Raw genomic sequence first — 13,913 nt, forward strand, 5'->3', positions numbered from 1 at the left:
CCCGGGTGCAAGCCCCAAGGGGGTGCACAGCTGGCCACCCACCAGGGAATAGGCTGCCGCTGGGGAATAGGCTGCCACTGCCGCCATCGGGAACAAGCCGGCACCAAGTTCTCCCTGCTTTTCTTCCCCACGGGGCTGACCAACTCTTGCCACCTGATGTCAATTCTGACATCGGAGAGGACGTTCTGGGCCAGCCAATTGCTGCCTGGCTGGCCTGGAACGTCCTCTCCGACGTTAGAATTGACGACGGGCGGCGAGAGTTTGTCGGCCCTGTGGGGAAGAAAAGCAGGGAGGGAGAACTCGGCGCTGGCTTGTTCTCGATGGCAGCAGTGGCAGCCTTTTCCCGGCAGCGGCATGTTTACCAATGGCGGTGGCATTGAGGAGGGCAGGGAGAAAGAAAGAAAGAAAGGGGGCAGGGTGAAACAAAGAAAGAAAGAAAAAAATGGGGCATGGAGAGAGAGAAAGACAGACATAGAGAAAGAAAGGGGGCATGGAGAGAGAAATAAAGAAGGGGGCAGGGTGAAACAAAGAAAGAAAGAAAAAAATGGGGCACGGAGAGAGAGAAAGACAGACATAGAGAAAGAAAGGGCATGGAGAGAGAAACAAAGAAGGGGGCAGGGTGAAACAAAGAAAGAAAGAAAAAAATGGGACACGGAGAGAGAGAAAGACAGACTTGAAAGAAAGAAAGGGGGCATGGAGAGGAAAAAAAGAAGGGGCAGGGTGAAAGAAAGAAATGGGGCATGGAGAGAGAGAGAAAGACAGACATTCAGAAAGGGCATGGAGAGAGAAAGAAAGAAAGAAAGAAATGGGGCACGGAGAGAGAGAAAGACAGATATACAGAAAGGGCATGGAGAAAGAAAGAAAGAAGGGGGCAGGGTGAAAGAAAGAATTGGGCACGGAGAGAGAGAAAGACAGACATAGAGAAAGAAAGGGGGCATGGAGAGAGAAAGAAAGAAGGGGGCAGGATGAAAAAAAAAAGTTGGGGGAGGGAATGAGGTCTGGAGGAGAGGAAGCATACAGGAGGCTGAAAGAAGGGAAGAAATATTGGATGCACAGTCAGAAGAATAAAGTGAAACCAGAGACTGATGAAATTTCTTTCTCCATGCCCTCCCCCAAGCCACTGCCACTGGGGAACAGGCCACCACTGCCATCGGGGAACAGGCCGCTGCCGAGTTCTGAGCTTTCCTTGCTTCCCTTCCTCATAAAGAGGACGCTGAAGCGCCAGACCAACCAACCTTCACCACCCGACGTCAATTCTAACGTTGGAAAGGAAGTTCCGGGCCAGCCAGGCAGCGATTGGCTGGCCCAGAACTTCCTCTCCAACGTCAGAATTGACGTCGGGTGGCGAATGTTGGTTGGCCCGGCATTTCAGCGTCCTCTTTATGGGGAAGGGAAGCAGGTTTGGGCATCCCTGCTCTAGTTAGCAGAGCCGCGAGCCGCATTCAAGTGGCTACAGAGTCGACCACTGTGCTAGTCACTTTCACTCACTCCTTCCCTTCCCTTCCCCTGCTCTGCTCTTTTCCAATCTTCCTCTCTGTAAGTCGCCTTGAGCCTGCATAGGTATGTGTAATGCACAAATAGAAGAGTAGATTAGACCGTAACAGCAGTCCTTACTCCTCCATTCTGGGCAGAAGCCCTCAAAGATAGATCGTCAGTGTAAGAGGATATTGTATCTCCTGGTGGGCAGGTCCTAGCTACTGATTCATTTTCTGCATCATCAAGGGTGATGTTCTCATTTTAGGAGACCTCTCTCCTCCAAGGCAGAACAGGGGCTGCCAGACTGGAGGTGAGACTTATCTACAACATTCCAATAGGTCTCCTCTGTGTACCTCTCTGTCTCCCTCAGCTCCTACAATTCTGCAATTTTAGCCTCAAGAGGACGGAATCATTCTCTGAGAGTCAGAAGGTCTTTGCATCAAGCATACAGATATAATTTCTCACCAACTGGGTAGCTTTATGTTGTATTGATCACGTGACATAGAAGTAAGGGGGAAGGAGTAGGTTTGGGTTGTATGTTGATCATGTGACATAGAAGTGAGAGGCAAGGAGTAGGTTTGTGATGTGTTGATCATGTGACATAGAAGTAAAGGGATGGAGTAGGTTTGTGTTGTTGATCATATGACTTAGAAGTGAGGGGAAGGAGTAGGTTTGTGTTGTTCATGTTAGAGATCTGCACTGGAGAGGGGATCCCCCCCACGATCAACAGGACTCCCATGGGGACTCCCGCCAGGCCCATGGGACTCGCACGGGATTGGAAACAGGGTTCCACTTCCTGAGGCCTACCTAAATTCTGGTGATGCAGCTGAGAGACCAGTCCAGCGCTGCTGCGGTGGCCATGCTGAGCAGTGAGCTCAGCATGCACACAGCTGAAAACCTTGCTGATTAGTCCTGCGGTGTGGGAACAGCAAGCAAGGCTCTCCACCTCATTAAAAAGCAGCTTCGCTCCCTGGAAAGAAAATGGCGACACACTAAATCTTCAATAAGCCTCCGAAATTTTAAAGAAAAGGCAGCTTTCTATAAAACAAAAATTAATCAGGCAAAAACTCAATTTTATTCTGATAAAATTGACAAAGCAAAAAACCCTGCCACCTTGTACACTATTTTAAAATCCATCTCACCACAGAATAAAAATAAAAATGACATCTCCTCAGACAATTTTTTTGAACGCACAAGATATAGCCGATGCCCTTAATCAAAAAATCAATAACCAAACACATTTCTCCCCAATATAACTAGTAGTGCCACCAGTACACACCACACTGAACTCGTTCCAACAGCTAAATGTTCAAACTTTAAACTCCCTTTTCTGAATGACATTGAAACACTTCTCTCTCAAATTAACTTAAAAAGCTCTGGATCTGAAATTTTTCCTCCCTTTTACATAAAAAAATTCTTCAAACAGTTAGGGCCTATAATCCACTCAATCGTCTTAAAGAGCTTAGCTACTTTTTCAGTCCCTACATCATGGAAAACTGCTGTCATTATTCCTCTACTTAAAGATTATAAAATCAGCAATAACGACCCTACTAACTACCGACCAATTGCAAATATCCCTTTTTTAGCTAAACTGACAGAAAAATTAATATTTAACCAAGTATCTGATTTCATTGAAACAACAAACGTCCTGTACCCTAACCAAACAGGCTTCCGTAAATATCACAATACAGAATATTCCATGATTGGTTTAACAAATAACATCCAATATTTTCTAGATCATCACAAATCAGTCGCTCTTTTTTCATTAGATATATCTGCTGCATTTGATACAGTTGATCATGATCTCCTACTTAGTCGACTTGAATCAATAGACATTTGTGGTCAAGTCCTCGGATGGTTCACTTCATATCTTTCTAACCGTATTTCTTTAGTTAAGTTTAACAATGAATACTCCAATCCTTACTCCACATCCTTTGGTATCCCTCAAGGATCTATTTTATCGCCACTTTTATTTAATATTTTTCTCTCTCCATTGTTGAGTCTTTGTCAATCAGTCGGTTTTACCTCTTTTTCATACGCAGATGATATCCAACTAATGTACCCTTTTGACCCCGAAAACCAGGAAGACATATTGTCTATAAATAAAAAACTTGATCTAGTACATAATTGGCTTAACATGAATAAATTAGCGTTAAATATCAAGAAAACAAAAATTATGATTTTTAATTGGAAAAACGACATAACTCTTAAAACACCATTCGTCCTAAATAATAATCCTATAGAGATTGTTCATAATCTAAAAATTTTGGGAGTTATAATCGATGATAAACTGATTTTCCATGAACATATCAATAATATAGTTAAATCTTGTTTCTATAAACTGCGACTAATAAGATCGATCACCAAATTTTTGGAGCCTAAATCACGTAATATTCTGATCCATTCATTAGTCAAAACAAAGATCGATTATTGTAATTCTTTATTACTTAACATCTCTCAAAAAGAAAAACGACGTCTTCAAATTATTCAAAACACCGCCATTAAATTGATTTATAATGCAAAGAAATTTGATCACGTTACGCCCCTATTTATCGATGCTCACTGGCTTCCTATAAGCCACCGTATTTTATACAAGGTATTGCTGCTTATATTTAAAACTTTAGTTTATAATGAGCCTCAGTTCATATCAAGAATGTTAATTCCTTACAATCCCATTCGCTCACTAAGATCATCCTCCCAAAATTTATTAGTCATACCCTCCCTTAAAACAATAGGAATAAGAAGAGCAGACATGTTTTCTGTCATGGGCCCACAATAGTGGAATTCTCTTCCACAATATATTACAATTGAAAGAGATTTGCATTATTTTAAAAAATCTTTGAAAACGCACCTTTTTAAAGATGCTTTTAATACTTAATAATATATAATCTTTTCTTAGCATTTTAATTTTTTAACCAAACCCTTTCCCTTATGTTTTTTCTCGAATTTGTTTTCCTAACTAAAACAGATGTAATCTTTGCCCTTTCTTTCCCTCCATCTCAAGTTTGTCTTGCCTTAAACTTATGTTACTGAGTTTTAATTTTGTATCTCCATATTTTATGTTTTACTTATGTACATCGCTTTGTAAACAGATTTAGCGATAAATCAAATGTTAATAAACCTTGAACCTATGTACATGCTGAGTTCACTGCTCAGCATGTACACAGCTGAGAGCCTTGCTTGTTGATTGGTCGGCAAGGCTAGAGCAGGAAGACAGAGGATGTATTTAGTGATCCGCTCAGGAAATAGTGCTGCTGCAGATCTGTCCTCAACAGAAGTCGCCCAGACAGGAGCAGAAGCTGAGCAATGGAGGGAAGTATCTGCATTGCCTTCGGTGTTTCCCTTTGGAGAAGGTTCATGTTTGCATTGCGAGACTCGAAGAGACTGACCTGAGGAGGCAGGAGACAAGGAATCGAGTGATTTTTTTCAGACCCGAGCATTTAGCGCATGTTAAATCAGCTAGCACGCCTTAGTAAAAAAGGGAGTTTATAAGTTAATTATCTGAACAGAAAACAAAAAAAGGGTTCCACAAAAGAGATTCCACAAGGAAAACAGCAGCACAAACACAAAAGAAATTGTGGAATTGCTGTTTTTTATGGGGACAGGCAATTTTTATGGGGGGATGGAGGGGATTCCTCGCGGGGATGGTGGGGATTCTGGCGGAGATGGGTGTGATTTCTGTCCCCGTGCAACTCTCTAGTTCATGTGACATAGAAGTGAAGGTAAGGAGTAGGTTTGTGTTGTTGATCATGTGACATAGAAGTGAGGTGAAGGAGTTGGTTTGGGTTGTGTTGATCATGTGACATGGAATTGAGGGGAAGGAGTAGTTTGGTTTGTATTGATAATGTGACAGAGAAGTGAGGGTTTGGGTTGTGTTGACCTTGTGACAGAAGTGAGAGAGAAGGAGTAGGTTTGGGTTGTGTTGATCAGTCATGTGACATAGAAGTGAGGGGAAGGAGTAGGTTTGGGTTGTGTTGATCAGTCATGTGACATAGAAGTGAGGGGAAGGAGTAGGTTTAGTTTGTGTTGATCATGTGACAGAAGTGAGGGAAAGGAGTAGGTTTGGTTTGTGTTGATCATGTGACATAGAATTGAGGGGAAAGAGTAGGTTTGGTTTGTGTTGATCATGTGAGAGAGAAGGGAGAATTTGGGTTGTGTTGAACTTGTGACAGAGAAGTGATGGGGAGGGAGTAGGTTTGGGTTGTATTGATCAATCATGTGACATAGAAGTGAGGGGTAAGGAGTGAAGGAGTCTGGGATTGGTTTTCCTAAGTGTTGAACTAAGTTTTCTCTTTAATAAAATGCTGAATTATGTTTAGCTGCAGACCTAACTTATCTCATGTTCTAGCCTGCCTGCCTTGGGTGTTAGCTTGGACATTCTAACTTCTTATGGCTATCTCAGCATAAACGACATTTAACAGAAAGACTGCAGAGCCTAGATAAGTGACCTGCTAATGACCTGCTAGTGTGAGCTTAGCACCAATGATTGTTAAGAAAAGTAACACATGAACAATTTTTTCTAGAATTCAGTTGTTTAGCCAGAAGAATGTATAAATATCTCTGTAATGTCCTGGTTTCAGCACTTCTGAAGCCAGCTTGGAGCTCAGGAGTCGCATACATATGCTAATAAACCATCTGTGCTTTCTTCAAGTCTCTTAAGTTTTGTGGCTTCCCAAAGTGACCTTTCATTTGGCTTCCGAACAGGGACTTGAAGGTCTTTTGACCACTGGCTACTTGATTGGTCACTTGTGTCTCGTCTGAGAACCGACCTGTCTGCTAAGCCGGCTTAATTCCTCTTGGAATTTGTAGACCTCGTGGCTCTGGCCGGCTCAGCTGATTAATTGAGTCCTGGTTTAAAGCACAGGTATCTGTCTGGGGTTGGCCACCAAACTGGTAAGGAACTGATCATTCCTCCTGTTTCTTTTCCCTTGCTCTAGTAAATGACTTGATCCATCATTGAAGCAGCGGGGAGGGATTCTAGGAACTGTGTCTGTCTGTTTGGTAAACGAAACTGAATCTGTAGATCTGAAGTTAGACAATAGATGTAAGCTGTTTGCAGGAGTCAGGGAATTGGTTAGAACTGACTATATTGCTATTGTGCTGTATTTGTAAAGGAAGATTGAGGAGGGGTAATAAATATCTGTTGGATTTTTGCCTGCTAGGCTTGTTAATGACTGTTATGTGTTTCTAGCTGCTCAGAGCAGGTAGTGGAATCAAGAATATACACGTATGTTGAAAGTGTTTTAGAGAAAGTATGTGCATGAATTCTGACCTGATTAAAAGGGCTCATGTAGCTGGAATCAGCAGATGTAGGTAGGATTATAAGGGGCAATGAAGTTGAGCAGCCCAATAGGGAAGAACGAATCTTTTGTGTAGGAAAAATTTTATTCCAACCAAGATACCACATTTATAAGAAAGATATGAGACTAAAATTGTACAAAAGTACAGAGATTGCTGTTTGCACGGACTGTTTATCTGCATGTATGTGTGGTTTTTTATGTGTGCATGACATTCAAAATCCCCTTCCTTGTCTGTATTGCTATCCCGGGTTCCTTATGAGTTCTGTCTGACCAAATGTATCAGTGTAATTTGAAACTGTCAGTTGTTCAAAGCAGGAGGGGGGAATACCCCTCCTCCTCCTTTTGTGCTGATAAGGGCCATGAAGTTTTCAGCACTTCAAATGCAGTTTCTCCTGAAACAGATAAGTAGGTTTAGATTTAAAGTTTTTGGCTATGTTATAAAATGCTTATGTATATTCAGAAATGAATGTAAACAAAAAATATGATTTCTGGAACTTATATTCCATGCTAAAAAGAAGTTCTTTGTCCAAATTTAAAATTCTGAAAAGGACTACATCTGTAATTTGATCTCTTTGATCTTTAAGCAACTCTCTCTCCTCTGTGAAATTCTGGAGAGAGGGGGAGTAAGTCTCTACTGAGACGTATGTTAATTGTAAAAAAAAAAAAAAAAAAGGTTTAAAGTTGTGTGTATGGATTATCTTTTGTGAGTACAGTAAAACCTTGGTTTGCGAGCGTAATTTGTTCCAGAAGCATACTTGTACTCCAGGGCACTCGTGTACAAAAATATACATACTTGTATTGCAAGACCTCACTCGTTTGGAACAGTCACTGCACTCCTGCAGCATCATATAGAGAGGAACCATTGGCTCATTTGTGATAATGTGATGCTTGTATACCTTATGTACTTGTATTGCAAGACGTTGCTGGTATATCAAGTTAAAATTTAATAAAATGTTTTGCTTGTCTTGCAGAACACTTGCAAACCAAGTTATTTGTAATCCAAAGTTTTACTGTATATTCCAATCTTTGTTTTGTATTTCTTTTTATAAATCATGTAAGCTTAGTATAAGAATGTAACTTTTAGGTATAAGAATGTAATTTTTAGGAATGCTTTTGTATGGAAGTAAATATTTTTGCCAGTCAGATGATAGTAAAGGGATTGCCGCTTTAGAGAGCGCTTGTGTCAAACTACCCTGCTTAGTGGGTGGACTCAGAGCTGAATTTTACTTAATTTTTACAAGTCAGCTCTTTGGGGTAGGAACCTAATACAGAATAGGGATTGAGAACAATTCTTATGTGCTAGTAGACAGTAGATAGTGGGTCTGCCTTTTAATTGTTCCTATGGCCATATTTACACTGATTTCAAGTATGCCTTCCTCGTGTCACCTACCTTGGCTTTCAAATCTCCCAGGGTACCAGGTCCCTTCCTACACCCGTGTCCAGGCTGTCTGTAGTCTTCCTGTTCCTGACAATCGCAAAGCCCTGCGCACCTTCCTTGGTATTGTCGGATACTGTCGTATCTGGATCCCTGATTTCTCTACTATTGCCCGCCCTCTGTATGATGCCTCCAAAAACTTCTGACTCAGGCCCCTGCCCTCTGGCCCTTCCGCCCAAGCAGCTGAGCTGTATGCCCTCACTTCTGCCCTGCGATATTCTGCCTCTTTAGTCTTGTAACATCTACACTGACTACAAATATGCTTTCTTTACCATAGGGCCATCTGGAAATATTGAGGTTTCATTACAGCCTCTGGCCGCCTGATCCATCATGCTCCCCTCATTCTTGACCTCCTCGAGGCCATCTAATTGCCCTCCCATATTGCGGTTATGCACTGTCGAGCCCACCGTTGTGTCACTGATCTTGTCTCATGCGGCAATGCCCTTACTGACCACACAGCCTGAGCTGCCAGCCTCTGCCCCCTCCTTCGTCTCCTCTGTACTCCATCATTCCTTTTTTGGATACTCAGGAACAGACTTGGGTCTGCATTCTTTCGGGCCAGTCTGTCCTGATAGGGGGCTGGATACACAGAATACAAATATGCGCCAATTCAAGTGCCAATCCAGACCCACACACTGATACTTCAAACGCAAGCACAGCGGGTACCCTCATAGTCATTCCTCAACATCTGGCCCTCACGATTGTCAAAAGATGCTATGATCTGGTGCACTCTGGAGAACCCGCTATGAAAATGACTCTCAAGAGACATTTCTTTATCAATCACCTTGTGTGTCTGGGAGGGAATGCATGGATGGGAGAACATCGCAGGGGAGGAGACATAGACATCCTGGGACTGTCGGCCAAGTCTCTTCCCTGAAGAAGCCCTTTTTCTGGAAACTAAAATCTTGTTAAAATGTTTATTTTATTTTTATTTTTCCTCTAACTCTACTTTTCACTTCTCTATTACCCTCCAGGTACTTTAGTTAGATTGTGAGCCTTCGGGACAGTAAGGGAATTTTTCAAGTACCTTTCCTATTTCTAATCTTAATGTATATTTTCTGTAAACCGCTTAGAACCTAACGGATGTAGCGGTATATAAGAAATAAATTACATTACATTACATTACATTGATCAGCTAGTCCGGAATATGGTCCGACAGTGTGTTGTCAGTTCTAGAATAAATTCCCCAATCAGACGACTGCTACCTCTTGGACACCAACCCATTGGAACATATCTGATGCAGGTTCTGTCTGTAGATTTACCCACATGCCCATTTCCTGTTCCCTCAGTCACCTCCTAGTCTTCACAGACACCCTGACTAAATGGGTCGAAGCCTTCCTTACTTGTACTGAACGCGCCAGGGACGTAACCAAACACCTCCTGAATGATATAATTCCGTGCTTCGGTCTCCTTGTTTCCATAGGCTGTGACAATGGCCCCATCTTCATTGCTGATGTCGTACAACAAATTGCTCAGGCCTTCCAAATTGAATGGAAAGTATATGCTGCTTACCATCCCCAGAGCTGAAAGGATGAACAGAATCTTAAGACCCTTCTCACCAAACGAATTGAAGAAATTAATCTGCCCTGACCTATCTTGTTGCCTTCTGTTCTTTTTCAGATCAGGTATACCCTGTCAAAACTCACTGGACAGTCCCTGTTTCAGTTCATGTTCGGCCGGCCACCACCCATTATGAATCCAGACCCTGGTTCTTTTGCTACTCTGGGATCAGATATCTTCCAGAGTCAGGTCCAATCTTTAGCTAAAGCCCTTCAAGAGCTCCACAAATGGGTCCTGGAAAAGGCCTCACTACCGATAGCTACACAAGTTCATGGGTATATCCCTGGAAATACGGTATGGCTGAAAACCTGGAAGTCAGACTCCCTGAAACCTAGATGGATAGGTCTTTTTACTGTCCTAATTTTTTCTCTTATAGTTGTCAAGGTGTCCAGACACGAAACTTGGTTCCACTACAACACGGATCTTCAGCTGAAGCTTTCTAAGACCTCAAAAGTTCAGAATATTTAATACTGTACTTAGCAGGTGTTCTGAATATAATTCTTTACAAGTGTTTGAGTTTAATTGACTGCCTGTGGTTCACCACTGCCTTTAGCAAGTGTCTTGAATATAACTGTTTGAAGTTTTCTAAGTTGTGCCTGAAAGAAAATTGAGCTTCCTATGTTAGCATTGTAGGCACCTTTTATCTTATATATATCTGATATTTGTGTTCTAATCTAATCTAATCTAAATCTTGGGTTTATATACCGCATCATCTCCGCAGATGGAGCTCGACACGGTTTACATGGTTAGGGAAGGAACGGAACTCCAGTGGAATTATATAAGTATGAGAGAAGAGAGGTTGGTGTGAGAGTGCCAGGAGCGGGACGGGGTTACGTTCTGGAGAAGAGCCAGGTCTTCAGATGCTTACGGAATGGTAGAAGGGGGCTCAAATTGCGGAGAGGGGAAGGGAGACTGTTCCAGAGCTGAGTGATTCTGAAAGGGAGGGAAGAGCCAAGTTTACCAACAAGGGAGATGCCTTTTAAGGAGGGGTAGGATAGTTTTAATTTTTGAGTGGATCTAGTGGAGGTTGGATTTGAGGAATTCCAGGATAGAGGGATAAAAGGAGGAAGGATACCGTGGAGGATCTTGAAGGTTAGGCAGGCACATTTAAAGTAGACCCTGGAAATAACGGGAAGCCAGTGGAGTTTGGATAGGAGCGGTGTGACATGGTCAAATTTACTTTTTGAGAAGATAAGTTTGGCCGCGGTGTTCTGGATTAGTTGGAGTCTGTGGAGGCTTTTCTTTGTTAAGCTTAGGTAAATGGAATTGCAATAATCCAATCTGGAGAGGATAATGGATTGTACGAGGACGGCAAAGTGTTTTTGGTGGAAGCAAGATCTCACTTTCCTCAGCATATGAAGGCTGCAAAAGCATTTTTTTATCAGGGAGTTGAGGTGGTCGTTGAAGGATAATGATGAATCTATGGTGATGCCCAGAACTTTGCTAGAGAATTCCAGCTGTAGAGAGGAGCCTGTGGGCAGTGGGATGGAAGTGGGTAATTGATCAAGTTTAGGGCCGAGCCAAAGTAGTTTAGTTTTGGACTCGTTCAATTTCATTTGTACAGTGTGAGCCCAGGATTGAAGTTTGGTTATGCAAGAAGAAATGTTAGCTGCGAGATTGGTGAGGTTCGCGTCGATCTCGATGAGGACCAGGATATCGTCGGCGTAAGTGTAGAGTGTTTCTAGGGGGGATAGGTGGAGAAGATTCAGGGAGGACATATAAAGTGTTGCCCTCACTGCCTTATGTTTCTTTCTTCTGTATTTCTTTCCTATTGTACTTAATAAGGGCCCCTAGCCCCTTTGCCTGATGTTTGTTTGCATGATGGAGTTAAGTACAGAAAGTGTCATAAGAACATAAGCAATGCCTTCGCTGGGTCAGACCTGAGATCCATCGTGCCCAGCAGCCCGCTCACGCGGCGGCCCAACAGGTCCAGGGACCTGTGCGTTAATCCTCTATCTATACCCTTCTATCCCCTTTTCCAGCGGTAAATTGTCCAATCCTTTCTTAAACCCCAGTACCGTACTCTGCCCTATTACTTCCTCTGGAAGCGCAATAAGAACATCAGAGGGTATTTTCTGTTTCCAACCTACTGGTGATGAAGTTTAAAAATGAGCAGAAATCTGCATTAATAATGTTAAGGGTCTACTTATCAACCAGACTCTTATTGTAGACCCCACTCGCCCGTTGTCTTTGTATTTTTGATACATGTGTGTTATTTGATGTTGCCCAGGGTCATGGTTTTGTCCCTAATACAGTTTTGTGTGGCTCCCTAGATTGACAGCGTTATTATACCAAATGTGCTAAGTATATATGTCTGTATAACCTGATGCCTTTAAACTGCCCCTATGAGGAAACCTTCACTAATGGTGGAGCCTGTCCTTTATAGGAATGTGTCTCGTGGGCCACCTACAAGAACCCTCATTAATACCCAGCCAATACCCCCTCTGCCTCCCTTACTTTAGGTCCTAGCTACGGCCCCTTGTGTACTACAGGCCACTGCAATCCCATGGTTTTCACTATCACTGACCCACATAACTGGAATGTCAATGTCCAAGTCCAGAGGGCCAGAGACTGCATGGCACTGTATATTGATGGTAAAAGGTGAGACCCAGGTACTGATGTATATGTCCGTATTATATCCGGCTCAAGTGCTCCTGTCCATCACTCTGTGGTGTTTCCCCAGTTTTATGAAATTATGAAAGTAGATACTGATATTCCTGTAATCACAAGAAATCTTTTTATACAGTTTGCTGAAACTATAGGTCAGACTCTTAATGTTAGCAATTGTTTTGTATGAGGAGGGACTGGTATGGGAGAACAGTGGCCATGGGAGGCAAAGCAGCTGGACATGTTAAACCTGACTTCACAGAACCTCACTTTTATGTCAGGTCCACGACCTTCACGATGGGCCTTGGGAACCTCCATTGTTGCTTCCCACTGTCTTCAGCGCCCTTCAGACACTGCTTAATGGAACTTCCTATGAATGATGGCCAGCTCCTGATGATCGATATTGGCTCTGTGATCTGTTTGCTTACTCTTGGTTGCCTGCTAACTGGACTGATACATGTGTACTTGGCATGATCCGTCCCAGCTTCTTCCTGTTACCGCTGGCCGATGGTGAACACCTGGGAGCCCCTGTATTCGACAACAGGGGTCGCCAAAAGTGGTCTATTGCCACTAATTCCCTTAAAATAGGTGAATCGGGAGATGACTGTCCTGCAGAATGGATCATTGCTGTTTATGGACCTGCCACATGGGCCGAGGATGACACCTGGGGCTATCGGACCCCAATCTATATGCTGAACCTTTGTCTACAAGATGTACTCGAACTGATAACTAATGAGACCTCCTGAGCTTTGAGTACCATTGGCAGAGCGAATGCTAAAATGCGCACTGCTATCTATCAGAACTGCCTAACTCTAGATAGAAGGTGGTGCCTGTGGTAAAATCAACCTCTCCAACTGCTGCCTTGAACTTGATGACGATGGTAAAGTGATTGAGAAATTGTGGATCGTATCACCAAACTGGCTCATGTTCCTGTCCAGGCCTGGCGTGGCCTCACTTCAGACTGGATCTCTGGCACCTTCGGCTCCTGGTTGCCCTTCTGGTTCAGCAATGAAGACCATCTTGCTGGTTGCCGCCCTGTCTTCTCTGCTCCTTTGCTGCTTGCCCTGTGTGGTCTCCATAGTCATAAAGCTGCTCCACCGAACTGTTGACCGTTCCACTGCTGCTATGGCCCTTGCGCTTCCCAAGTATCAGCCAGTCCCTACAACTGATCCTGACCTTCCTCCTTCTTGTACTTTATCAGGCTCGTCTCCTTCCTCCTTCATTCGACTAGCCTGAAAGGGGGGACTGAAGGAGTCTGGGACTGGTTTTCCTAAGTATTGAACTAAGTTTTCTCTTTAATAAAATGCTGAATTGTTTAGCTGCAGACCTAACTTATCTCATGTTCTAGCCTGCCTGCCTTGGGTGTTAGCTTGGACATTCTAACTTCTTATGGTTATCTCAGCATAAACGACATTTAACAGAAAGACTGCAGGGCCTAGATAAGTGACCTGTTAGTGTGAGCTTAGCACCAATGATTGTTAAGAAAAGTAACATGTGAACAATTTTTTCTAGAATTCAGTTGTTTAGCTAGAAGA

General features: G+C 43.0%; 2 protein-coding genes across 2 annotated transcripts in view; one reads left to right on the forward strand and one right to left on the reverse strand.

Annotated features, from left to right (window-relative positions):
• TMEM231 (transmembrane protein 231) overlaps window positions 1–13,913 on the reverse strand; it is a 177,810-nt gene that overhangs the window by 162,164 nt on the left and 1,733 nt on the right. The window lies entirely within an intron of this gene.
• GABARAPL2 (GABA type A receptor associated protein like 2) overlaps window positions 1–13,913 on the forward strand; it is a 105,982-nt gene that overhangs the window by 10,438 nt on the left and 81,631 nt on the right. The window lies entirely within an intron of this gene.

This window comes from Geotrypetes seraphini, chromosome 4 (genome assembly GCF_902459505.1).
Source record: "Geotrypetes seraphini chromosome 4, aGeoSer1.1, whole genome shotgun sequence".
Taxonomy (NCBI): domain Eukaryota; kingdom Metazoa; phylum Chordata; class Amphibia; order Gymnophiona; family Dermophiidae; genus Geotrypetes; species Geotrypetes seraphini.